Source organism: Oncorhynchus tshawytscha, linkage group LG13 (assembly GCF_018296145.1).
Source record: "Oncorhynchus tshawytscha isolate Ot180627B linkage group LG13, Otsh_v2.0, whole genome shotgun sequence".
Taxonomy (NCBI): domain Eukaryota; kingdom Metazoa; phylum Chordata; class Actinopteri; order Salmoniformes; family Salmonidae; genus Oncorhynchus; species Oncorhynchus tshawytscha.
This window is the reverse complement of record NC_056441.1, coordinates 14,561,766-14,589,227: the sequence shown is the minus strand read 5'-3', so window position 1 is coordinate 14,589,227 and position 27,462 is coordinate 14,561,766. Positions and strand designations below refer to the sequence as shown.

At 45.0% G+C, this 27,462-nt stretch overlaps 1 protein-coding gene across 5 annotated transcripts in view; it reads right to left on the bottom strand.

Moving 5' to 3' along the window:
* LOC112247321 (engulfment and cell motility protein 1) overlaps positions 1-27,462 on the bottom strand; it is a 179,790-nt gene that overhangs the window by 37,768 nt on the left and 114,560 nt on the right. Inside the window, exon 1 of one of the 5 annotated variants that reach the window (XM_042295219.1) lies at positions 16,026-16,366. The exons of the other annotated variants lie outside the window; for them this stretch is intronic. The gene's annotated coding sequence lies outside the window, so the exon portion shown is untranslated. Of the gene's footprint in view, positions 1-16,025; positions 16,367-27,462 lie in introns of those variants that run through there. 5 annotated transcript variants of the gene reach the window in all.

The following is a 27,462-nucleotide window of genomic DNA, read 5'->3' as shown; positions in this document are numbered from 1 at the left end:
AGAGCTTGTTGTATAGGGAGGGTGTCCATGCAGAGCTTGTTGTATAGGGAGGGTGTCCATGCAGAGCTTGTTGTATAGGGAGGGTGTCCATGCAGAGCTTGTTGTATAGGGAGGGTGTCCATGCAGAGCTTGTTGTATAGGGTGTCCATGCAGAGCTTGTTGAGGGAGGGTGTCCATGCAGAGCTTGTTGTATAGGGAGGGTGTCCATGCAGAGCTTGTTGTATAGGGAGGGTGTCCATGCAGAGCTTGTTGTATAGGGAGGGTGTCCATGCAGAGCTTGTTGTATAGGGAGGGTGTCCATGCAGAGCTTGTTGTATAGGGAGGGTGTCCATGCAGAGCTTGTTGTTGTTGTATAGGGAGGGTGTCCATGCAGAGCTTGTTGTATAGGGAGGGTGTCCATGCAGAGCTTGTTGTATAGGGAGGGTGTCCATGCAGAGCTTGTTGTATAGGGAGGGTGTCCATGCAGAGCTTGTTGTATAGGGAGGGTGTCCATGCAGAGCTTGTTGTATAGGGAGGGTGTCCATGCAGAGCTTGTTGTATAGGGAGGGTGTCCATGCAGAGCTTGTTGTATAGGGAGGGTGTCCATGCAGAGCTTGTTGTATAGGGAGGGTGTCCATGCAGAGCTTGTTGTATAGGGAGGGTGTCCATGCAGAGCTTGTTGTATAGGGAGGGTGTCCATGCAGAGCTTGTTGTATAGGGAGGGTGTCCATGCAGAGCTTGTTGTATAGGGAGGGTGTCCATGCAGAGCTTGTTGTATAGGGAGGGTGTCCATGCAGAGCTTGTTGTATAGGGAGGGTGTCCATGCAGAGGGAGGGTGTCCATGCAGAGCTTGTTGTATAGGGAGGGTGTCCATGCAGAGCTTGTTGTATAGGGAGGGTGTCCATGCAGAGCTTGTTGTATAGGGAGGGTGTCCATGCAGAGCTTGTTGTATAGGGAGGGTGTCCATGCAGAGCTTGTTGTATAGGGAGGGTGTCCATGCAGAGCTTGTTGTATAGGGAGGGTGTCCATGCAGAGCTTGTTGTATAGGGAGGGTGTCCATGCAGAGCTTGTTGTATAGGGAGGGTGTCCATGCAGAGCTTGTTGTATAGGGAGGGTGTCCCAGAGCTTGTTGTATAGGGAGGGTGTCCATGCAGAGCTTGTTGTATAGGGAGGGTGTCCATGCAGAGCTTGTTGTATAGGGAGGGTGTCCATGCAGAGCTTGTTGTATAGGGAGGGTGTCCATGCAGAGCTTGTTGTATAGGGAGGGTGTCCATGCAGAGCTTGTTGTATAGGGAGGGTGTCCATGCAGAGCTTGTTGTATAGGGAGGGTGTCCATGCAGAGCTTGTTGTATAGGGAGGGTGTCCATGCAGAGATTGATGTATAGGGAGGGTGTCCATGCAGAGCTTGTTGTATAGGGAGGGTGTCCATGCAGAGATTGTTGTATAGGGAGGGTGTCCATGCAGAGATTGTTGTATAGGGAGGGTGTCCATGCAGAGAAAACACGTTTAAAGGGAAGGTGTCCATGCAGAGAAAACATGTTTAAAGGGAGGGTGTCCATGCAGAGAAACTGTCAAAAAAGGTATTCATCAAGAATCAGCTGATCGTGGCAACAGAACATGTACTATAGCGTACTATCTGTTTCACACAAAGTTTTGTAGGCCGTCATTTAAATAAGAATTTGTTCTTAACTGACTTGCCTAGTTAAATAATAGTTAAATAAAAAATATAAATAATATATATATAAACTCAGCAAAAAAATAAACGCCCTTTTTTCAGGACCCTGTCCTTCAAAGATAGTTCATAAAAATCCAAATAACTTCACAGATCTTCATTGTAAAGGGTTTAAACACTGTTTCCCATGCTTGTTCAATGAACCATAAACAATAAATGAACATGCACCTGTGGAACGGTCGTTAAGATACTAACAGCTTACAGATGGTAGGCAATTAAGGCCACAGTTATGAAAACTTAGGACACTAAAGAGGCCTTTATACTGATTCTGAAAAACACCAAAAGAAAGATGCCCAGGGTCCCTGCTCATCTGTGCGAATGTGCCGTAGGCATGCTGCAAGGAGGCATGAGGACTGCAAATGTGGCCAGGGCAATAAATTGCAATGTCCGTACTGCGAGACGCCTAAGACAGCGCTACAGGGAGACAGGACGGATACCTGATCATCTTAGCAGTGGCAGACCATGTGTAACAACACCTGCACAGGATCGGTACATCCGAACATCTGCGGGACAGGTACAGGAAGGCAACAACAACTGCCCGAGTTACACCAGGAACACACAATCCCGCCATCAGTGCTCAGACTGTCTGCAATAGGCTGAGAGAGGCTGGACAGAGGGCTTGTTGGCCTGTTGTAAGGCAGATCCTCAGACATCTCCAGCAACAACGTCGCCTATGAGCACAAACCCACCATCGCAGGACCAGACAGGACTGGCAAAAAGTGCTCTTCGCTGACGAGTCGCGGGGTGATGGTCAGATTTGCCTTTATCGTTGAAGGAATGAGATTTACACCGAGTTCTGAACTCTGGAGCGGGGGCGGTTTGGAGGTGGAGGGTCTGTCATGGTCTGGGCGGTGTGTCACACTGAGCTTGTTGTCATTGCAGGCAATCTCAAAGCTGTGCGTTACAGGGAAGACATCCTCCTCCCACATGTGGTACCCTTCCTGCAGGCTCATCCTGACATGACAATGCCACCAACGATACTGCTCGTTCTGTGTGTGATTTCCTGCAAGACAGGAATGTCAGTGTTCTGCCATGGCCAGCAAAGAGCCCGGATCTCAATCCCATTGAGCACGTCTGGGACCTGTTGGATCGGAGGGTGAGGGTGAGGGCAATTTCCCCCAGAAATATCTGGGAACTTGCAGGTACCTTGGTGGAAGAGTGGGGTAACATCTCACAGCAAGAACTGGCAAATCTGGTACAGTCCATGAGGAGGAGATGCACTGCAGTACTTAATGCAGCTGGTGGCCACACCAGATACTGACTATCACTTTTGATTTTTACCTTTGTTCAGGTACACAATCTTCCATTTGTGTTAGTCACATGTCTGTGGAACTTGTTCAGTTTATGTCTCAGTTGTTGAATCTTATGTTCATACAAATATTTACACATGTTAGGTTTGCTGAAAATAAACGCAGTTGACAGTGAGAGGACGTTTCTTTTTTGCTGAGTTTATATATGTGCTCTATTTAGGGAACAGGATGCCATTTGGAAGACGCAGTGAACTAAAGAAAAACATCATGGCCTCAGGTCAGGTGACTGTTCAGCATCAAACAGAGTACACACAAACCACATCTCTGACTGATATGACTGGAAAGGAGAAAACACACACACACACACACACAAAGCAGTGTCAAACAGAGTACTCATCTTTCACACACACAAATTCACGTCTTCAGGGTGAAGAAAATAACCCTTCACACAGCTTTTAGGACCCTTTGTAACGAAGCATCTGAGCTCATCGGTGTCCTAGTCCGCATCACAAATGACACCCTATTTCAGTGTACTACTGTTGAACAGGGTTCATATGGCTGTGGTCAACAGTAGAGCACTGAGTAGGGAATAGGGTGTAATTTGGGATGCAGCCCTAAAGTCCTAAAGCAGAGCAGTGTCTGTTGCAGATATCTATTCATGTTAAGGGCAATTACGACACACACCCTGCCCATGTCTACTCAATCATTCATGAGTCCATGTTGTACATGTATAGCTACTCTCTACTCTCCCCATGTTAGACAACACAGCCTTCTGATTCAATCAATATCAGAATCTTCATCCATTTAAATGTCCTCCTCTGTCATTGCTATGTGCCACCAGACATCATATCCAAAACCTACCACAACGTGACATCTAAATGTAAAGCCATCTACATCCCTGTTCAAATAGCTAGCTGCCGATTGCTTGATGTAAATGTCTGTTGATTTCCCCAGCCGTTATTTGTGTGCACTGCGTTGGCCTTCTCAGCATGTGGAGACTGCCTGCTCTAACTGAGATGAGAGATGCCTCCTAGGGCCACGGTATACAGCAATGCCCCCACTCCCCTCCCTCTTTTGTCTCAATCACTCCATTCTCCCCGTATCTGAAAGGAGGGTGGAGGGGATATTTTATTGTCACATACAGTACCAGTCAAAAGTTTGGACACACCTACTCATTCAAGGGTTTTTATTCATTTGTACTAAAAAAAAAGGGTTAAAACTTCTTATGGCTGCAGGGGCAGTATTGAGTAGCTTGGATGAAAGGTGCCCAGAGTAAACTGCCTTCTTCTCAGCCCCAGTTGCTAATATATGCATATTATTATTAGTATTGGATAGAAAACACTCTGAAGTTTCTAAAACTGTTTAAATGATGTCTGTGAGCATAACAGAACTCATATGGCAGGCAAAAACCTGAGAAGAAATCCAAACAGGAAGTGAGAAATCTGAGGTTGGTCGATTTTTTTCAACCCAGCCCCTATTGAATTCACAGTGGGATATGGATTAAGTTGCACTTCCTAGGGATTCCACTAGATGTCAACCATCTTTAGGAACTTGAATGAGGCTTCTACTGTGTTGTGGAGCTGAATAAGTGCTAAATTAGTCAGGTTACTGGCAGAGAGCCAGGTCCTGGTCACGCACAATTCACATGACAGCGACCTGCGTTCCATGGCTTCTCTACACACAAAGGAATTCTCTGGTTGGAACTTTATTGAAGATTTATGATAACAACACCCCAAAGATTGATTCTATACTTAGTTTGACAAGTTTTTTCGACTTGTGATATTACCTTTTGAAGTTTTCGTCCGACGTTCAGATGGACCTGCATGAGCGTTTGGATTTGTATACCTAAGCCCTAAAAAAGTAGCTACTTGGACATAAATAATGGACATTATCGAACAAATCAAGCATTTATTGTGGAACTTGGATTCCTGGGAGTGCATTCTGATGAAGATCATCAAAGGTAAGGGAATATTTATAATGTGATTTCTGGTTTCTGTTGACTCCAACATGGCGGATAATTTAATTTATTTTCTGAGCGCCGTCTCAGATGATTGCATGGTTTGCTTTTTCCGTAAAGTTTTTTTAAAATCTGACACAGCGGCTACATTAAGGATAGGTATATCTATAATTCCATGTGTATAACTTGTATTTTCATCTACATTTTTGATGAGCATTTCTGTAAAATGATGTGGTTCTCTGCAATATCACCGGATGTTTTTGGAACTAGTGAACGTAACGTGCCAATGTAAACTCAGATTTTTTATATAAATATTAACTTTATCAAACAAAACATACATGTATTGTATAACATGAAGTCCTATGAGTGTCATCTGATGAATATCATCAAAGGTTAGTGATTCATTTTATCTCCATTTTTGCTTTTTTGTGACTCCTCTCTTTGGCTGGAAAAATGGCTGGGTTTTTCTGTGAGTTGGTGGACACCTAACATAATTGTTTGTGGTGCTTTCGCTGTAAATCCTACTTGAAATCGGAGACTGTGGTGGGATTAACAACAAGATTACCTTTAAAACGGTATAAAATACATGTATGTTTGAGGAATGTTAATTATGAGATTTCTGTTGTTTTGAGATTGGCGCCCTTGCACTTTCACTGGCTGATGTCATATCATCCCGTTAACGGGATTGCAGCCCTAAGAGGTTTTAAACAAGTAAAAATGTATTTTAAGATTTGCGATTCTTGAAATTAGCCACCCTTTGCCTTGATGACAGCTTTGCACAAGCTTGGCATTCTCTCAACCAGCTTCATAAGGTACAGTAGTCACCTGGAATGCATTTCAATTAAAAGGTGTGCCTTGTTAAAAGATATGTTGTGGAATTTCTTTCCTTCATAATGCGTTTGAGCCAACCAGTAGTGTTGTGACAAGGTAGGTGTGGTGTACAGAAGATAGCCCTATTAGGCAAAATATCAATTCCATATTATGGCAAGAACAGCTCAAAAAAGCAAAGAGAAATGACAGTCCATTATTACTTTAAGACATGAAGGTCAGTCAATGCGTAAAGGTTCAAGAACTGAACGTTTCTTCAAGTACAGTCGCAAAAACCATCAAGCGCTATTATGAAACAGGCTCTCATGAGGACTGCCACAGGAAAGGAAGACCCAGAGTTACCTCTGCTGCAGAGGATAAGTTCATTAGAGCTACCAGCCTCAGAAATTGCAGCCCACATAAATGCTTCACAGAGTCCATGTAACAGACACATCAACTGTTCAGAGGAGACTGCGTGAATTTAATTATTATTATTATTTTTTACCTTTAATTAACTAGGCAAGTAAGTTAAGAACAAATTCTTATTTTCAATGATGACCTAGGAACAGTGGGTTAACTGCCTGTTCAGGGGCAGAATGACAGATTTGTACCTTGTCAGCTTGGGGATCTGAACTTGCAAACTTTCAGTTACTAGTCCAACGCTCTTAACCACTAGGTTATCCTGCCTTCATGGTCAAATTGCTACAAAGAAACCACTACTAAAGGACATCACTAAGAAGAAGATACTTGCATTGGAAAAGAAACACAAGAAATGACCATTAGACCAGTGGAAATCTGTTTGGTTCTAACGGCCGTGCCTTTGGGAGAAGCAGAGTAGGTGAACGGATGATCTCCACCTGTGTGGTTCCCACCGTGAAGCACGGAGGAGGAGGTGTGATGGTGTGTGGGTGCTTTGCTGGTGACGCTGTCTGTGATTAATTTAGAATTCAAGGCACACTTAGCCAGCATGGCTACCAAGCATTCTGCAGCGATATGCCATCCCATCTGGTTTGCGCTTAGTGGGACTATCATTTGTTTTTTATCAGGACAATGACCCAACACACCTCCAGGTGGTGTAAGGGCTATTCTACCAAGATGGAGAGTGATGGAGTGCTGCATCAGATGACCTGGCCTCCACAATCACCCAACCTCAACCCAATTGAGATGGTTTGGGATGAGTTGGACCGCAGAGTGAAGGAAAAGCCGGCAACAAGTGCTCAGCATATGTGAGAACTCCTTCAACACTGTTGGAAAAGCATTCCAGGGGAAGCTGGCTGAGAGAATGCCAAGAATGTGCAAAGCTGTCAAAGGGTGGCTACTTTGAAGAATCTGATTTGTTTTATACTTTTTTGTTAACTCCATGATTCCATATGTGTTATTTCATAGTTTTGATGTATTCACTGTTTTACTATTTTCTACATTGTAGAAAAATAAAGAAAAACCCTGAGTAGGTGTAACAAAACATTTGACTGGTACTGTATATACAGTGGGGAGAACAAGTATTTGATACACTGCCGATTTTGCAGGTTTTCCTACCTACACAGCATGTAGAGGTCTGTAATTTTTATCATAGGTACACTTCAACTGTGAGAGACAGAATCTAAAACAAAAATCCAGAAAATCCCATTGTATGATTTTTAAGTAATTAATTTGCATTTTATTGCATGACATAAGTATTTGATCACCTACCAACCAGTAAGAATTCCGGCTCTCACAGACCTGTTAGTTTTTCTTTAAGAAGCCCTCCTGTTCTCCACTCATTACCTGTATTACATGCACCTGTTTGAACTCATTACCTGTATAAAAGACACCTGCCACACACTCAATCAAACAGACTCCAACCGCTCCACAATGGCCAAGACCAGAGAGCTGTGTAAGGACATCAGGGATAAAATTGTAGACCTGCACAAGGCTGGGATGGGCTGCAGGACAATAGGCAAGCAGCTTGGTGAGAAGGCAACAACTGTTGGCGCAATTAGTAGAAAATGGAAGAAGTTCAAGATGACGGTCAATCACCCTCGGTCTGGGGCTCCATGCAAGATCTCACCTCGTGGGTCACTAATGATCATGAGGAAGGTGAGGGATCAGCCCAGAACTACATGGCAGGACCTGGTCGATGACCTGAAGAGAGCTGGGACCACAGTCTCAAAGAAAACCATTAGTAACACACTACGCCGTCATGGATTAAAATCCTGCAGCGCACGCAAGGTCCCCCTTCTCAAGCCAGCGCATGTCCAGGCCTGTCTGAAGTTTGCCAATGACCATCTGGATGATCCAGAGGAGGAATGGGAGAAGGTCATGTGGTCTGATGAGACAAAAATAGAGCTTTTTGGTGTAAACTCCACTCGCTGTGTTTGGAGGAAGAAGAAGGATGAGTACAACCCCAAGAACACCATCCGAGACGTGAAGCATGGAGGGGGAAACATCATTCTTTGGGGATGATTTTCTGAAAAGTGGACAGGACGACTGCACCGTATTGAGGGGAGGATGGACGGGGACATGTATCGCGAGATCTTGACCAGCAACCTCCTTCCCTCAGTAAGAGCATTGAAGATGGGTCATGGCTGGGTCTTCCAACATGACAACGACCAGAAACACACAGCCAGGGCAACTAAGGAGTGGCTCCGTAAGAAGCATCTCAAGGTCCTGGAGTGGCCTAGCCAGTCTCCAGACCTGAACCCAATAGAAAATCTTTGGAGGGAGCTGAACGTCCGTATTGCCCAGCGACAGCCCGAAACCTGAAGGATCTGGAGAAGGTCTGTATGGAGGAGTGGGCCAAAATTCCTGCTGCAGTGTGTGCAAACCAAATCAAATCAAATTGTATTTGTCACATACACATGGTTAGCAGATGTTAATGCGAGTGTAGCGAAATGCTTGTGCTTCTAGTTCCGACAATGCAGTAATAACCAACAAGTAATCTAGCTAACAATTCCAAAACTACTACCTTATAGACACAAGTGTAAGGGGATAAAGAATATGTACATAAAGATATATGAGTGAGTGATGGTACAGAGCGTCATAGGCAAGATACAGTAAATGGTATTGAGTGCAGTATATACATATGAGATGAGTATGTAAACAAAGTGGCATAGTTAAAGTGGCTAGTGATACATGTATTACATAAAGATGCAGTAGATGATAGAGTACAGTATATACATATACATATGAGATGAATAATGTAGGGTATGTAAACATTATATTAGGTAGCATTGTTTAAAGTGGCTAGTGATATATTTTACATCATTTCCCATCAATTCCCATTATTAAAGTGGCTGGAGTTGAGTCAGTGTGTTGGCAGCAGCCACTCAATGTTAGTGGTGGCTGTTTAACAGTCTGATGGCCTTGAGATAGAAGCTGTTTTTCAGTCTCTCGGTCCCAGCTTTGATGCACCTGTACTGACCTCGCCTTCTGGATGATAGCGGGGTGAACAGGCAGTGGCTCGGGTGGTTGTTGTCCTTGATGATCTTTATGGCCTTCCTGTGACATCGGGTGGTGTAGGTGTCCTGGAGGGCAGGTAGTTTGCCCCCGGTGATGCGTTGTCACTACCCTCTGGAGAGCCTTACGGTTGTGGGCGGAGCAGTTGCCGTACCAGGCGGTGATACAGCCTGACAGGATGCTCTCGATTGTGCATCTGTAGAAGTTTGTGAGTGCTTTTGGTGATAAGCCAAATTTCTTCAGCCTCCTGATGTTGAAGAGGCGCTGCTGCGCCTTCTTCACGATGCTGTCTGTGTGGGTGGACCAATTCAGTTTGTCTGTGATGTGTACGCCGAGGAACTTAAAACTTACTACCCTCTCCACTACTGTTCCATCAATGTGGATAGGGGGGTGTTCCCTCTGCTGTTTCCTGAAGTCCACAATCATCTCCTTAGTTTTGTTGACGTTGAGTGTGAGGTTATTTTCCTGACACCACACTCCGAGGGCCCTCACCTCCTCCCTGTAGGCCGTCTCGTCGTTGTTGGTAATCAAGCCACTGTTGTGTCGTCCGCAAACTTGATGATTGAGTTGGAGCCGTGCGTGGCCACGCAGTCGAGGGTGAACAGGGAGTACAGGAGAGGGCTCAGAACGCACCCTTGCGGGGCCCCAGTGTTGACCCCAGCGGGGTGGAAATGTTGTTGCCTACCCTCACCACCTGGGGGCGGCCCGTCAGGAAGTCCAGTACCCAGTTGCACAGGGCGGGGTCGAGACCCAGGGTCTCGAGCTTGATGACGAGCTTGGAGGGTACTATGGTGTTGAATGCCGAGCTGTAGTCGATGAACAGCATTCTCACATAGGTATTCCTCTTGTCCAGATGGGTTAGTGCAGTGTGCAGTGTGGTTGAGATTGCATCGTCTGTGGACCTATTTGGGCGGTAAGCAAATTGGAGTGGGTCTAGGGTGTCAGGTAGGGTGGAGGTGATATGGTCCTTGACTAGTCTCTCAAAGCACTTCATGATGACGGAAGTGAGTGCTACGGGGCGGTAGTCGTTTAGCTCAGTTACCTTAGCTTTCTTGGGAACAGGAACAATGGTGGCCCTCTTGAAGCATGTGGGAACAACAGACTGGGATAGATTGAATATGTCCGTAAACACACCAGCCAGCTGGTCTGCGCATGCTCTGAGGGCGCGGCTGGGGATGCCGTCTGGGCCTGCAGCCTTGCGAGGGTTGACACGTTTAAATGTTTTCCTCACGTTGGCTGCAGTGAAGGAGAGTCTGCATGTTTTAGTTGCGGGCCGTGTCAGTGGCACTGTATTGTCCTCAAAGTGGGCAAAAAAGTTATTTAGTCTGCCTGGGAGCAAGACATCCTGGTCCGTGACTGGGCTGGTTTTCTTTTTGTAATCCGTGATTGACTGTAGACCCTGCCACATACCTCTTGTGTCTGAGCCGTTGAATTGAGATTCTACTTTGTCTCTATACTGACGCTTAGCTTGTTTGATTGCCTTGCGGAGGGAATAGTTACACTGTTTGTATTCGGTCATGTTTCCGGTCACCTTGCCCTGATTAAAAGCAGTGGTTCGGGCTTTCAGTTTCACGCGAATGCTGCCATCAATCCACGGTTTCTGGTTTGGGAATGTTTTAATCGTTGCTATGGGAACGACATCTTCAACGCACGTTCTAATGAACTCGCTCACCGAATCAGCGTATTCGTCAATGTTGTTGTCTGACGCAATACGAAACATATCCCAGTCCACGTGATGGAAGCAGTCTTCGAGCGTGGAATCAGCTTGGTCGGACCAGCGTTGAACAGACCTCAGCGCGGGAGCTTCTTGTTTTAGTTTCTGTCTGTAGGCAGGGATCAACAAAATGGAGTCGCGGTCAGCTTTTCCGAAAGGAGGGCGGGGCAGGGCCTTATATGCGTCGCGGAAGTTAGAATAGCAGTGATCCAAGGTTTTTCCACCCCTGGTTGCGCAATCGATATGCTGATAAAATTTAGGGAGTCTTTTTCAGATTAGCCTTGTTAAAATCCCCAGCTACAATGAATGCAGCCTCCGGATAAATGGATTCCAGTTTGCAAAGAGTCAAATAAAGTTCGTTCAGAGCCATCGATGTGTCTGCTTGGGGGGGAATATATACGGCTGTGATTATAATCGAAGAGAATTCCCTTGGTAGATAATGCGGTCGACATTTGATTGTGAGGAATTGAGTACCTGTATGTTGTTATGATCACACCACGTCACGTTAACCATGAAGCATACGCCCCCGCCCCTCTTCTTACCAGAAAGATGTTTGTTTCTGTCTGCGCGTTGCGTGGAGAAACCAGCTGGCTGCACCGATTCCGATAGGGTCTCTCCAGTGAGCCATGTTTCCGTGAAGCAAAGAACGTTACAGTCTCGGATGTCCCTCTGGAATGCTACCCTTGCTCGGATTTCATCAACCTTGTTGTCAAGAGACTGGACATTGGTGAGAAGAATGCTAGGGAGTGGTGCACGATGTGCCCGTCTCCGGAGTCTGACCAGAAGACCGCTCCGTTTCCCCCTTTTACGAAGTCGTTTTTTTGGGTCGCCTGCTGGGATCCATTCCGTTGTCCTGGGTGAAAGGCAGAACTCAGGATCCGCTTCGCGAAAGTCATATTCTTGGTCGTACTGATGGTGAGTTGACGCTGCTCTTTGGTTCAGTAGTTCTTCTCGACTGTATGTAATGAAACCTAAGATGGGGTACTAATGTAAGAAATAACACGTAAAAAATAAAAAAAACTGCATAGCCTGTCAAGAACTACAGGAAATGTATGATCCTCTGTAATTGTACACAAAGGTTTCTGTACCAAATATTAAGTTCTGCTTTTCTGATGTATCAAATACTTATGTCATGCAATAAAATGCTAATTAATTACTTAAAAATCATACAATGTGATTTTCTGGATTTTTGTTTTATATTCCGTCTCTCACAGTTGAAGTGTACCTATGATAAAAATTACAGACCTCTACATGCTTTGTAAGTAGGAAAACCTGCAAAATCGGCAGTGTATCAAATACTTGTTCAACCCACTGTACATACACACCGGATAGGGAAACCTTGTCAGGGTGGAAGGAGGCAAGGCAAACAGGCAGATGCGATAAAAATAGCTTGTCTGACATCACAAAAGGGCAGGAACAGGGAGAGGTTCAGAGAGGGGGGGTGTAAAGGGGTGGATAAAAAGAGAAAGGGTGAGAGAAAGAGGGTATAGATATATGAAGGTAGAGAGAAGTAGAGGAAGTAGAGGTAGAGAGAGAGAGAGGTAGACAGGTAGAGTGGTAGAGAGAAGTAGGAGGTAGAGGGGTAGAAGGTAGAGGTAGAGAGGGTTAGAGAGTGGTAGAGAGAAGTAGAGGAGGTAGAGGTAGAGAGGGTTAGAGAGTGGTAGAGAAGTAGAGGAGGTAGAGGTAGAGTGGTAGAGAGAAGTAGAGGTAGAGAGGGGTAGAGAGTGGTAGAGAGAAGTAGAGGTAGAGAGGGGTAGAGAGTGGTAGAGAGAAGTAGAGGAGGTAGAGGGTGGTAGAGAGAAATAGAGGAAGTAGAGAGAGGTAGAGGAGGTAGAAGTAGAGGAAGTAGAGAGGTAGAATATTTTATGTGAGGAAAAGAATGATGGAGAGGGAGGGAGAAAACCTGCCTGGAATGAGAATGTCTGGTGATCTCTGTGCTGGAGGAGAGGAGACTGACTGAAGGTTAGGTGACTTTTGTTCAATAACGAGCAGATTCTGTCAGTGTCAGGCAGGGTACACACACACACACACACACACACACACACACACACACACACACACACACACACACACACACACACACACACACACACACACACACACACACACACACACCTCTGACTGAAATGACTGCTGGAGGCGAGGTGATTGACTGAAGGGTTATGGGGAGGTGATGGGCTGTGCTCTATCTCACTGCTCTAGCTAGCTGCCTCTCAAAGCTAGAAACATACATTCACGACCACTACACATACCTCCAGTCCACCACATCCATCTCTGAGATGGAGCCCAGCTCCATATGAAAAATAAAAGAGTGATCCCTTCCAAGTTAGGCAATCCGGCTATTTCAGCCACACCCGTGGCTGACAGGTGTATAAAATCGAGCACAACGCCATGCAATCTCCATAGCCAAACATTGGCAGTAGAATGGCCTTACTGAAGAGATCAGTGAATTTCAACGTGGCACCGTCATAGGATGCCATCTTTCCAACAAGTCAGTCAAACGTCTGCCCTGCTAGAGCTTCCCCGGTCAACTGTACGTGCTGTAATTGTCAAGTGGAAACATCTTGGAACAACGGCTCAGCCGCGATGTGGTAGGCCACACAAGCTCACGGAACAGGACCGCCGAGTGCTAAAATTCCATCTGTCTTCGGTTGCAACCCTCACTACCGAGTTTCAAACAGCCTCTGGAAGCAACGTCAGCACAATAACTGTTTGTCAGGAGCTTCATGAAATGGGTTTCCATGGAGGAGCAGCTGTACACAAGCCTAAGATCACCATGCGCAATGCCAAGCGACGGCTGGACTGGTGTAAAGCTCGCTGCCATTAGAAACTGGAGTAGTGGAAATGTGTTCTCTGGAGTGATGAATCACGCTTCACCATCTAACAGTTCAACGGATGAATCTGGGTTTGGCGGACGCCAGGAGAACGCTACCTGCATAGTGCCAAATGTAAAGTTTGGTGGAGGAGTACTGTTAATGGTCTGGGGCTGTTTTCATGGTTCGGGCTAGGACCTTAGTTCCAGTGAAGGGAAATCTTAAAGCTACAGCATACACTGACATTCTAGACGATTCTGTGCTTCCCAATTTGTGGCAACAGTTTAGAGAAGGCCCTTTCCTGTTTCAGCATGAAAATGCCCCCATACACAAAGCAAGGTCCATACAGAAATGGTTTGTCGAGATCGGTGTGGAAGAACTTGACGGGCCTGCACAGAGTCCTGACCTCAACCCCAACAAAAACCTTTGGGATGAATTGGAACACCGACTGTGAGCCAGGCCTAATCGCCCAACATCAGTGCCCGACCTCACTCTTGTGGCTGAATGGAAGCAATGGCAGCAATGTTCCAACATCTAGTGGAAAGCCTTCCCAGAAGAGTGGAGGCTGTTATAGCAGCAAAGGGGGGGAGCAACTCCATATTAATGCCCATGACTGTGGAATGAAATGTTGGACAAGCAGGTGTCCACAAACCTTCAGTCATGTAGTGTACTAAACGCAATTAGAATATACTCAATGGACACGAGGCCACATCCTAACATGCTAGCACAGCAGCAGGGAGACAATAGGTCAAGGAGGAGGCTTGCCAGCAGCCCAGCACCAGTAATCATCTATTTGCATAATCCAACAAGGCCAAACGTGAATGGAGTCTTCCAGACAAAGCTGATTATCCTGGGGGTAGCTATAGCTACAGTAACCATCTCAAATCAAATGGTTTTGGAACATGCACCGAATAGAGCAGGTGGAGACTTTACCGTGAAATGCTTACTAACAAACCCTTTCCCAACAATTAAAATGTAAGAACAATTTGAAATAAAAAAGGAAATAGTTACAAAATAAAGTACCATCATGTAATTGTTTTATATATCTGTCAATGACAATATTACATTTGAAAGATTTATTACATTTGTAATGTTAGCAGAGCCTGGTATGATGAATAGCAGTAGTGCATTCCTCTATTTCTAGGAAACTAGGTGTGGTAGATAATGCTAAATATTATTCACAACAATGTGTACTATCGCCTCCACTTCCTATGTGGTGTCTGCGTTCAGAAAGACGGCTTCAGAGAGACATATTTAGGATCTGTGTTCAGAAAGACGGCTTCAGAGAGACATATTTAGGATCTGTGTTCAGAAAGAAGGCTTCAGAGAGACATATTTAGGATCTGTGTTCAGAAAGAAGGCTTCAGAGAGACATATTTAGGATCTGTGTTCAGAAAGAAGGCTTCAGAGAGACATATTTAGGATCTGTGTTCAGAAAGACGGCTTCAGAGAGACAGATGTCGTATCTGTGATTGGGAGCTTTTAATCAGAAGGCTGAGATGGTCTGCTCTAACCTGATTACGCCTCAGAGTCACAAACACACACACACAGGCAGACTCAGGCTACCCAGTACAGCACTGCCCCATCTGTACTATGAGCATTGCTCTCCTCCTCTCTGCTCTCCTTCTCTCTGCTCTGCTCTCCTCCTCTCTCTGCTCCACTCTCCTCCTCCCCTCCGCTCTCCTCCTCTCTCTGCTCCCCTCCGCTCTCCTCCTCTCTCTGCTCCCCTCCGCTCCGCTCTCCTCCTCTCTCTGCTCCGCTCCGCTCTCCTCCTCTCTCTGCTCCGCTCCTCCTCTCTCTCTGCTCCTGCTCCGCTCCTCCTCTCTCTGCTCCGCTCTCCTCCTCTCTCTGCTCCGCTCTCCTCCTCTCTCCTGCTCTCCTCCTCTCTCCTGCTCTCCTCCTCTCTCCTGCTCTCCTCCTCTCTCCTGCTCTGCTCTCTGCTCGGCTATCCGCTCTGCTCTCCTCCTCTCTCTGGTCTTCTGCTCTCTGCTTGGCTATCCACTCTACTCTCTGCTCTTCTGCTCCTCTCTGCTCTGCTCCTCTCTGCTCTCCTCCTCTCCGCTCTGCTCTCCTCCTCTCCGCTCTGCTCTCCTCCTCTCCGCTCTGCTCTCCTCCTCTCCACTCTGCTCTCCTCCTCTCCGCTCTGCTGCTCTTCCACTCTCCTCTCTTCCTCTCTGCAGCCAGGCAACAATACAAACCCTCACCTCTCCTCCATTCCTCTCTCCATCCCTCCATTCTAATCAGCAGTCAGCAGCCAGAGCCCACTCTCTACTCTCCCTCCCTCTCCTCTCCCTCTGTAGATGTGGGAAGAGCAAATCAGCCAGTTTCTTGTACTTACATGTAATTGTTAACGCCATGGCTGCAGCTGCTGCGCTCCAGAATGACTGACGGCAAAACCTTGGACGCACTGAGACGAAAGGAGCAGCTAACGAATGCAGCGATGAAGAGAGAGGGTGAAGGAGAGGGGGATAGAGAGATCGGGGAGGGAGGGAGGGGAAGAAGCAGCAGATGGTCCCCTGGTAAAATGACAGAGTTGTGCTAACAGATTTTAAAGGCGCTAGCTGGGTATCTAGCCACGGGCGTGAGGCAGGTCGTTGTGGCGATCGTGGTCACGGAGGGCAATGCTCATCCTCCTGCCTGCTTGCTTGATGATATCTACCTCCTCTCTCTACTGCCAGTCTGAGAGGACCACCAGGCAGCCCCGTTTATGTTGATCTCAGTGTTTAAGCCCGATTGGGCGCATTCCACGGTGGTATGAGCCAATAGGGTGGCAGCTGAGGAATCACATGGGCTGTGGTGGTGTGTGTGTGTGTGGGGATGACAGGTTTAGAGACGGGGGGGAGGAGGAGACTGAGTGAGAACCTGTACATCAGAACCCCTCTGCCTGGATGCACAGAGCTGGAGGTTTTCTAGTCGGGAGGCGTAGCAAGCCCCTCATCACACACAGCCGTTTGGATAAAGAGACAGAGGGCTGTCGTACATGACCGTTCTTCGAAATAGACACACACAAGCATGCACGCACACGCAATCCCACACGCACCCACAGGCATAGAAGAGGCTCCCTTTTTCTAAAGTGGAGCCAGTGTAGTGCAGCAGCAGTAATTGGACTGGGGTTGCTATGGAAACAGAGGAAACAGTTTGTCAGATGGAGCGGACAGAGAGCAGGACAGAGTAGAGTAGAGCAGAACATAGCAGAGTAGAACATAGCAGAGTAGAGTAGAACAGAGCAGTACAGAAGAGAGTAGAGTAGAACCGAACAGACTAGAACAGAGTAAGTTGTATTCTACTATACTCTTTTCTACTCTGTTCTGTTTTACTCTGTTCTAGTAGAAAAGAGTAGAACAGAACAGATTTGAACAGAGTAGAAACGGAGTAGAGTAGAACAGAACAGCACACAACAGAGTACCACACAGCAGAGTAGAACAGAACAGAGCAGGGTAGAACAGAGCAGGGTAGAGTAGAACAGAACAGCACACAGAGTAGAGCAGAGCAGAGTAGAACAGAACAGCACACAACAGAGTACAGTAGAACAGAACTGAGTAGAGTAGAACAGAGTAGAGTAGAACAGAGTAGAGTAGAACAGAGTAGAACACAACAGAATAGAGTAGAAACGGAGTACAACAGAACAGCACACAACAGAGTAGCACCCAAAAGAGTAGAGTAGAACAGAGTAGAGTAGAACAGAACAGCACACAACAGAGTAGCACCCAAAAGAGTAGAGTAGAACAGAACAGAGAAGAACAGAACAGAGTAGAGTAGAACAGAGTAGAGAAGAACAGAACAGAGTAGAGTAAATAAACGTGAAGGTGGGACTACAGTAGCCACACCACAAAAGAGAAGAAAATGGAGGATGCACAGACAAATAGCCCGTTCCAAATAGCACCCTATTCTCTTGGTAGTGCACTCCTTTTGACCAGGGCTCTGGTCTACAGTAGTGCACCATTTAGGGAATAGGGTGCCATTTGGGACACATTCAAAACTAACACACACAGTAGGAGAAAAGGATCATGTAAAGAACAGGAAGGGAATGCAGGACAAGATGTGGTTGTAATTACCTTTTACACCTTAAAGCAAAATCTGGTCTTCATGGAAAAGAAAATTCTGATTTAAAAAAAAATAAGAATCATGAAAACTTGAAAACCCCTGTCTTTGAAAGAAAACATACCCAGACACAACTAATGAATCACTGTTATGATCATTATTTGGTGAGAGTGCTGCTTTTGGAACCAAGCGCTATAGGAAACATTCTATGACCCACAGACAAACCATGGATGTCACCCATGGTCAGCTGACTACACAAAACAGACAGATGGACATGTCCAGAATGACCATCGGTGACACATGTTCAGAGCCATCTCTATATACAACTCTGCTGTTTCTCTGGCATAAGAATGACTATGGCCATATGTGCTGATGGGTACATTGTGACTGCTCTACAGTCTGGCACAGCAGCAGGCTCTAGAGGCGAAAGAAACGCACACCTATTTAGGCGAGGTGCTGGCTAGCGGAGTAGAACACTTAAAAAAATAAAGGAGAGCCGCACACTCTAGGAGCTCAGATGCAAAAATATTTATGTCCAACTGTCTTCATCAGGGTTTTATGACAAACACTGCAGGTTGACTCATTTATATAGTGTCAAAAGACACACACAGGTGTCTGTAATCATGGCCGAGTGTGGCCTGATATCATTGGTTAATTCACATATATTAAAATAGCATACAAAAAACATAAATGGATGACGTACGATAATAGATACAATTTCAATACATAAGCCTAGAAACATTTACAATGAACAGCAAAATCACAATAATCACAAGAATGGCTTCAGATCAAAGTCTACATTGAGACCGAAGGGAGCAAGGGTCTTTAAGTTAAAGATCCAGGCAGCCTCTCGTTTTAACAATAAATTGTCGAGGTCACCCCCTCTCCTAGGGAGGGTGACATGTTCGATGACAATATAACAGAGACAAAATCGAGTGGTTTTCTTCCAAAAAGTGGGCCGCAACTGGGTAAGTCGAGTTTTTGCACCTAACGGCTCTAACTGAACCAGAGAGATAGTCTCCATCTCCTAAACAAACACCAGCAGCAGGCTCTAACTGAACCAGAGAGATAGTCTCCATCTCCTAAACAAACACCAGCAGCAGGCTCTAACTGAACCAGAGAGATAGTCTCCATCTCCTAAACAAACACCAGCAGCAGGCTCTAACTGAACCAGAGAGATAGTCTCCATCTCCTAAACAAACACCAGCAGCAGGCTCTAACTGAACCAGAGAGATAGTCTCCATCTCTTAAACAAACACCAGGGAAGAGAGGGATGGTGAGGAGGAGGAGGAGAGGAGGAATGTGGAGAATAATCTATCCCAATTCAATAAAGACTCATTCTCATCTTGTGAAGAGAAAGTGGTGTGTGTTATTGGATATTAGGATTCCTGGCACAGAGGGTGTGTGTGTGTGTGTTTCATTCTCAGACGAGCTGTTCAATTCCGTCGGCAAAGGATGAAAAACCAACATAGCTTGGAATCACTGATCTACCATAGCATCTAAAACACCGAATTGAGTTTTACACTGCGAGGGGGAATATGTAAAAAAATATATATACAGTGAGGGAAAAAAGTATTTGATCCCCTGCTGATTAAGTACGTTTGCCCACTGACAAAGAAATTATCAGTCTATAATTTTAATGGTAGGTTTATTTAAACAGTGAGAGACAGAATAACAACAACAAAATACAGAAAAACGCATGTCAAAAATGTTATAAATTGATTTGCATTTTAATGAAGGAAATAAGTATTTGACCCCCTCTCAATCAGAAAGATTTCTGGCTCCCAGGTGTCTTTTATACGGGTAATGAGCTGAGATTAGGCGCACACTCTTAAAGGGAGTGCTCCTAATCTTAGCTTGTTACCTGTATAAAAGACACCTGTCCACAGAAGCAATCAATCAATCAGATTCCAAACTCTCCACCATGGCCAAAGAGCTCTCCAAGGAAGTCAGGGACAAGATTGTAGACCTACACAAGGCAGGAATGGGCTACAAGACCATCGCCAAGCAGCTTGGTGAGAAGGTGACAACAGTTGGTGTGATTATTCACAAATGGAAGAAACACAAAATAACTGTCAATCTCCCTCGGCCTGTGGCTCCATGCAAGATCTCACCTTGTGGAGTTGCAATGATCATGAGAACAGTGAGGAATCAGCCCAGAACCACACGGGAGGATCTTGTCAATGATCTCAAGGCAGCTGGGACCATAATCACCAAGAAAACAATTGGTAACACATTACGCCGTGAAGGACTGAAATCCTGCAACGCCTGCGAGGTCCCCCTGCTCAAGAAAGCACATATACATGCCCGTCTGAAGTTTGAATCATTCAGATGTTCATTGGCAGAGGACAACTGGGTGAAAGTGTTGTGGTCAGATGAGACCAAAATGGAGCTCTTTGGCATCAACTCAACTCGCTGTGTTTGGAGGAGGAGGAATGCTGCCTATGACCCCATGAACACCATCCCCACCATCAAACATGGAGGTGGAAACATTATGCTTTGGGGGTGTTTTTCTGCTAAGGGGACAGGACAACTTCACCGCATCAGAGGAACGATGGACAGGGCCATGTACCGTCAAATCTTGGGTGAGAAGCCAGGGCATTGAAAATGCTTCGTGGATGGGTATTCCAGCATGACAATGAGACAAAAGAGTGGCTCAAGACAACAAAGGAGTGGCTCAAGATCTGTGTTCAATACAGGAAGAAAACAAACTGACGCTAGCTTTCTGGTCACACGCCTCTCACAAACAGTACACATGAAGTGACCCTCGTTTTGAAAAGGGCTACTTCATTACACAAAGGAAAAACCTCAACCAATTTCTAAAGACTGGTGGCATCCAGTGGAAGCGGTAGGAACTGCAAGCAAGAAATCTGGATTCCCAATGGAAACCCATTGAAAAGAGTGACCTCAACAAAAAAAAACTGAATGGCTTGTCCTCAGGGGTTCGCCTGCTACATAAGTTCTGTTATACTCACAGACAAGATTCAAACAGTTTTACAAACTTCAGAGTGTTTTCCATCCAAATCTACTAATAATGTGCATATCTTATCTTCTGGGGGTGAGTAGCAGGCAGTTGAATTTGAGCATGCTTTACATCCAAAATTCCAAATGCTGCCCCCTATCCTAGAGAAGTTAATGACTTGGAGAAGATCTGCAAAGAGGAGTGGGACAAAATCCCTCCTGAGATGTATGCAAACCTGGTGGCCAACTATAAGAAACGTCTGACCTCTGATTGCCAACAAGGGTTTTGCCACCAAGTACTAAGGCATGTTTTGCAGAGGGGTCAAATACTTATTTCCCTCATTAAAATGCAAATCAATTTATAACATTTTTGACATGCGTTTTTCTGGATTTTGTTGTTGTTATTCTGTCTCTCACTGTTCAAATAAACCTACCATTAAAATTATAGACTGATCATTTATTTGTCAGTGGGCAAACGTACAAAATCAGCAGGGGATCAAATACTTTTCTCCCTTACTGTATACAGTGGGGCAAAAAAGTATTTAGTCAGCCACCAATTGTGCAAGTTCTCCCACTTAAAAAGATGAGAGAGGCCTGTAATTTTCATCATAGGTACACTTCAATTATGACAGACAAAATTAGAAAACAAATCCAGAAAACCACATTGTAGGATTTTTTATGAATTTATTTGTAAATTATGGTGGAAAATAAGTATTTGGTCACCTACAAACAAGCAAGATTTCTGGCTCTCACAGACCAGTAACTTCTTCTTTAAGAGGCTCCTCTGTCCTCCACTCATTACCTGTATTAATGGCACCTGTTTGAACTTGTTATCAGTATAAAAGACACCTGTCCACAACCTCGAACAGTCACATTCCAAACTCCACTATGGCCAAGACCAAAGAGCTGTCAAAGGACATCAGAAAAAAATTGTAGACCTGCACCAGGCTGGGAAGACAGAATCTGCAATAGGTAAGCAGCTTGGTTTGAAGAAATCAACTGTGGGAGCAATTATTAGGAAATGGAAGACATACAAGACCACTGATAATCTCCCTCGATCTGGGGCTCCACGCAAGATCTCACCCCGTGGGGTCAAAATGATCACAAGAACGGTGAGCAAAAATCCCAGAACCACACGGGGGGACCTAGTGAATGACCTGCAGAGAGCTGGGACCAAAGTAACAAAGCCTACCATCAGTAACACACTACGCCGCCAAGGACTCAAATCATGCAGTGCCAGACATGTCCCCCTGCTTAAGCCAGTACATGTCCAGGCCCGTCTGTAGTTTGCTAGAGAGCATTTGGATGATCCAGAAGAAGATGGGAGAATGTCATATGGTCAGATGAAACCAAAATATAACTTTTTGGTAAAAGCTCAACTCGTTTGGAGGACAAAGAATGCTGAGTTGCATCCAAAGAACACCAAACCTACTGTGAAGCATGGGGGTGGAAACATCATGCTTTGGGGCTGTTTTTCTGCAAAGGGACCAGGACGACTGATCAATGTAAAGGAAAGAATGAATGGGGCCATGTATCGTGAGATTTTGAGTGAAAACCTCCTTCCATCAGCAATGGCATTGAATATGAAACGTGGCTGGGTCTTTCAGCATGACAATGATCCCAAACACACCGGCCGGGCAACGAAGGAGTGGCTTCGTAAGAAGCATTTCAAGGTCCTGGAGTGGCCTAGCCAGTCTCCAGATCTCAACCCCATAGAAAATCTTTGGAGGGAGTTGAAAGTCTGTGTTGCCCAGCAACAGCCCCAAAACATCACTGCTCTAGAGGAGATCTGCATGGAGGAATAGGCCAAAATACCAGCAACAGTGTGTGAAAACCTTGTGAGGACATTTGACCTCTGTCATTGCCAACAAAGGGTATATAACAAAGTATTGAGAAACTTTTTTTATTGACCAAATACTTATTTTCCACCATAATTTGCAAATAAATTCATTAAAAATCCTACAATGTGATTTTCTGTTTTTTTCTTTCTAATTTTGTCTGTCATAGTTGAAGTGTACCTATGATGAAAATTACAGGCCTCTCTCATCTTTTTAAGTGGGAGAACTTGCACAATTGGTGACAGACTAAATACTTTTTTGCCCCACTGTATATATATTTAACTAGGCAAGTCAGGGGATAGACCTATTGACTCGTAGATTATTCACTAAATGAAGCATTGGTGTTATACAAGGCACCCGTGAATATACAGCCCACCTGTGAATTTACAGCCCACCTGTGAATATACAGCCCACCTGTGAATATACAGCCCACCTGTGGTCATCTTATCTCTATGCCGTCTGACAAAATCACTATTTTAGTAGTTCTTCTTAATAAATAAGGTATACCGTTGTGGCTGCTGAATACCAGCTATCAATCACTTAGATCATGTATTTTCAGGTAGAGATACCTTGAAGCAACTGCTATCCCTCTAGATTGCACATTCTTCTGTCTCTTTTACATAGCAGGCATAAAAGAAAGAAAGACCGGACAAGAAGGCTCGCAATGGATTATGGTCATTGTAATAAAATAAAAATTAAAACCACTTGTGCCCTCTCAGTTTTATGTCCCTATATAAAAATAGCAAAAAAGTTCAAATGATTGAGTGACAGGTTGGCGCAAAATCTGTATCTTCGCCGCGCTGTGTAAGCACCACGGACAGAGCGCCAACCTGTAGGGGGGCTATGGAAAAACCACTGCGGTAGTTAGGTATATAAAAAGTGGGGAAAACACTTCTCATCTCTGTGGTAGGCTAAGTGAATAACGGGATTCACATCCACCTGTAATTTTTGATTTATAAGGTTGGGGTCAAGTTTACCAGTCGGGCCCAAGTGAGGACACCTTGTTGGAGGCTGAATGGTCTCATTCCTGCTCCTCTGCTGTTCCTATGGGGGGCTCTGCAGGAGTTTCTGCCCTATGATGGGGTGTGTGACGTTTTCATCCCGACATCGATTGACACGGAATTGATTATGACCGACCTCTCTTCAGAGCCTGGAGAGGAGAGGGTGTGCTTTGACCCTTTCCCTGGGCTTGGAGAGAAAATGACTGCACCGCAGCATGTTCCTGGGTGTGACACAGAGGTTTTTACTACTGGAGGGGTCTAGAGACAACCCCAGTGTCCACTGTGCATCGTTCAGGAGAGAATGCTCCCTTACCTGCTTCAACAAAGGCCCATGCAGGGAGGTTTGTGCCACCGCATCGCCAAAAGGTTAGTGGGCAGTTTAAGGCCAGTGAAAAGTGTTTACCTGCCTCGGGGCAACTGCTATGATGTTCCTTTATTTGCTCCACCAATCTACATTCACCAAATGGACATACCATGTTGGTCAATATGTACCCAATGCTAGTTTGCAATGTGCCATTCTGCCTTGCTGTCACGTTTCCATTAGTTTGGGTAGTGTGTGCATTTAAGGGGAGTGGTTAGATGTTTGAAGTTCCTGCTGATATGTGAGGAACGTAGGAAGCATAATTATTAAATGTCGACACTAGAATAATTCCAATTCCTGATCACTATTTGTTTAATTGTGTCAATTGTTTGTAAATAATTATCAATGACCCGTGAAATATATATTGATCAGTGAAGTTACTGTTAAACCCAACATATTCCACCATTAATTTAGAATGTTTGGTTATGGAAATGTTGATAATTAATTAATTATAATATACTGTCATGACGTAGCCCTGTTGGGTGAGGTTTATGACCCCCCCCCCCAATAAATACCGAAACCTTCTCCCTCCACTCTACAGAATGGACTCTTGGAAAGCCCTTTGTTTCCACAGAGAAAGTATGGTAACGTCAAAAGGTTGGGGAATGGAACAATATTTCCCTTTCTCAACCAGTTGAAAGTGTCCATTGGTACTTAAAGAATATGATGTCGGATCAGTCATTGTTTTGGGACATTATTACTGATGATAGGATGACATAAATTGTATCTTACAAAGTCTACACATTCTAGTTATCAGAATCACATGGAATTGTTGTGCAATTTAAATGTTTAAATATGAAACTATTTGTGAAAAGATGACATTTAATTTTTTCATAGTAGAACGTAGGTCCAGTCAGTGGCCACACCCAAGTGAACAGACATTAGTTGAGAACTATGGAACACGCCCTTCTCTCCCCCAGTACAAAAGCCCGTTGACGGAAGCCAACCTTAGTTCCAGAAATGTTAGGACTGCTGTCCTAATGTTTAAAAGGGTACGTTTTACACTGTGTGTGTCTCAACACACATAAAAACAGCCAGCGAGTTCACTCCTGCTAAGCGGGAGCAGGGATACTAACACACTGAATGAGTGCTTATCCCCAATTATAATGCCACCTTCAGGCAGTATAGTACAGTATGCATCCTTATATTACAGGGTGGTACGGAGGGGCTGAGAGCAGAGTATAGAAGGGGGAAAGGCACAGGGCTTTGCGAGATGGTGAGATTGGTCAGCATTACCGGGCCTAAGTTGGCAAACAAACACATACAGACTTTGCTGTTTCAGGATGGGTGCCTTTACTGCAATGTTACACAGTGTGTTGTCCCAAATGGCACCCTATTCCCTAAATAGTGCACTGCTTTTGACCAGAGCCCTATATAGGGAATAGGATGCCATTTGGGACACAGCCAATGACTCACATCATGATGCCTCAAAACAAGGCAGGGTGTTGAAGCTACAGAGGAGATTGGTGGTTAGTCAATACTGTACACACAACAAATAGTACCTCTGTTCCTACAGTAATCTGATGATCTTCTGAAACAGCAACAGCCTACCTTACACTATCCACTATTCATTTGACAACAGGAAAAATGGAATGTTCATATGATGCTGTGTACAGTACTAGAATACTGATTGGATTGGCTTAGGTTTCCAATATCACGTGAAGTTTACATTTTCTATGCAATCTGACAGTCTGGCAAAAAAAAACACAATCAAACTGAATCAGACTTCCTCAGAGACAGTGACTGAATCAGACTTCCTCAGAGACAGTGACTGAATCGGACATTCTCAGAGACAGTGACTGAATCGGACATTCTCAGAGACAGTGACTGAATCGGACATTCTCAGAGACAGTGACTGAATCGGACATTCTCAGAGACAGTGACTGAATCGGACATTCTCAGAGACAGTGACTGAATCGGACATTCTCAGAGACAGTGACTGAATCGGACTTCCTCAGAGACAGTGACTGAATCGGATTTCCTCAGAGAGAGTGACTGAATCAGACTTCCTCAGAGACAGTGACTGAATCAGACTTCCTCAGAGACAGTGACTGAATCGGACTTCCTCAGAGACAGTGACTGAATCGGACATTCTCAGAGACAGTGACTGAATCGGACATTCTCAGAGACAGTGACTGAATCGGACTTCCTCAGAGACAGTGACTGAATCGGATTTCCTCAGAGAGAGTGACTGAATCAGACTTCCTCAGAGACAGTGACTGAATCAGACTTCCTCAGAGACAGTGACTGAATCGGACATTCTCAGAGACAGTGACTGAATCGGACTTCCTCAGAGACAGTGACTGAATCGGATTTCCTCAGAGAGAGTGACTGAATCAGACTTCCTCAGAGACAGTGACTGAATCAGACTTCCTCAGAGACAGTGACTGAATCAGACTTCCTCAGAGACAGTGACTGAATCAGACTTCCTCAGAGACAGTGACTGAATCAGACTTCCTCAGATGTGTATGTGTTGAAAAGAAAATGTTTTTATCTGAATAAAACAGCATTTTCTGCCTGAAGCCAGGAGTTAAATAAGCAGTGAGACCAACCGACGGAGGAGTTAATGTGTATTTCATGTCAGACAACAATGAAGAATTTAATTTGAAAGCCTGGGGAGATGAGCTCAATTCCCATCCCTCTCAATCACTCCTAAAATAAGACACGCCTCGAGGAAAACCCATCTGGAGAGACATGGCTGTGTCCCTATGTAGTGCACTACTTTTGATGGGCTTTGGCCAAAAGTAGTGCACTATGTAGGGAATAGGGTATCACCTGGGATGCGACCCACAACTATGCATCTTAAATCAACTTCTGTACATTGAGGCTGGCTTTATATAGGCAGTGGCTACTATAACTACTCACATACAGCCTTATTCTAAAATTGATTCAATTGTTATTTTTTCCCCTCATCAATCTACACACAATACCCATAATGACATCACAATACCCCATAATGACATCACAATACCCCATAATGACTTCACAATACCCCATAATGTCAAAGCAAAAACAAGTTTTTAGAAATGTTTTGGGGGAAAAAAATGAAATATCAAATTTACATAAGTATTCAGACCCTTTACTCAGTACTTTGTTGAAGCACCTTTGGCAGCGAGTCTTCATGGGGATGACTCTACAAGCTTGGCACACCTGTATTTGGGGAGTTTTCCCCATTCTTCTCTGCCAGATCCTCTTAAGCTCTGTTGGGTTGGATGGGGAGTGTCGCTGCGCAGCTATTTTCAGGTCTCTCCAGAGCTGTTCGATCGGGTTCAAGTCCGGGCTCTGGCTGGGCCACTCAAGGACATTTAGAGACTCCTGCAACTCCTGCATTGTGTTGGCTGTGTGCTTAGGGTCGTTGTCCTGCTGGAAGGTGAACCTTCGCCCCAGTCTAAAGTCCTGAGCGCTCTGGAGCAGGTTTACATCAAGGATCTTAATTCACTTTTGCTTGGCTTTCAGGCCAAAGAGTTCAATGTTGGTTTCATCAGACCAGAGAATCTTGTTTCTCATGGTCAGAGTCCTTTAAGTGCCTATTGGCAAACTCAAAGCGGGCTGTCATGTGCCTTTTACTGAGAA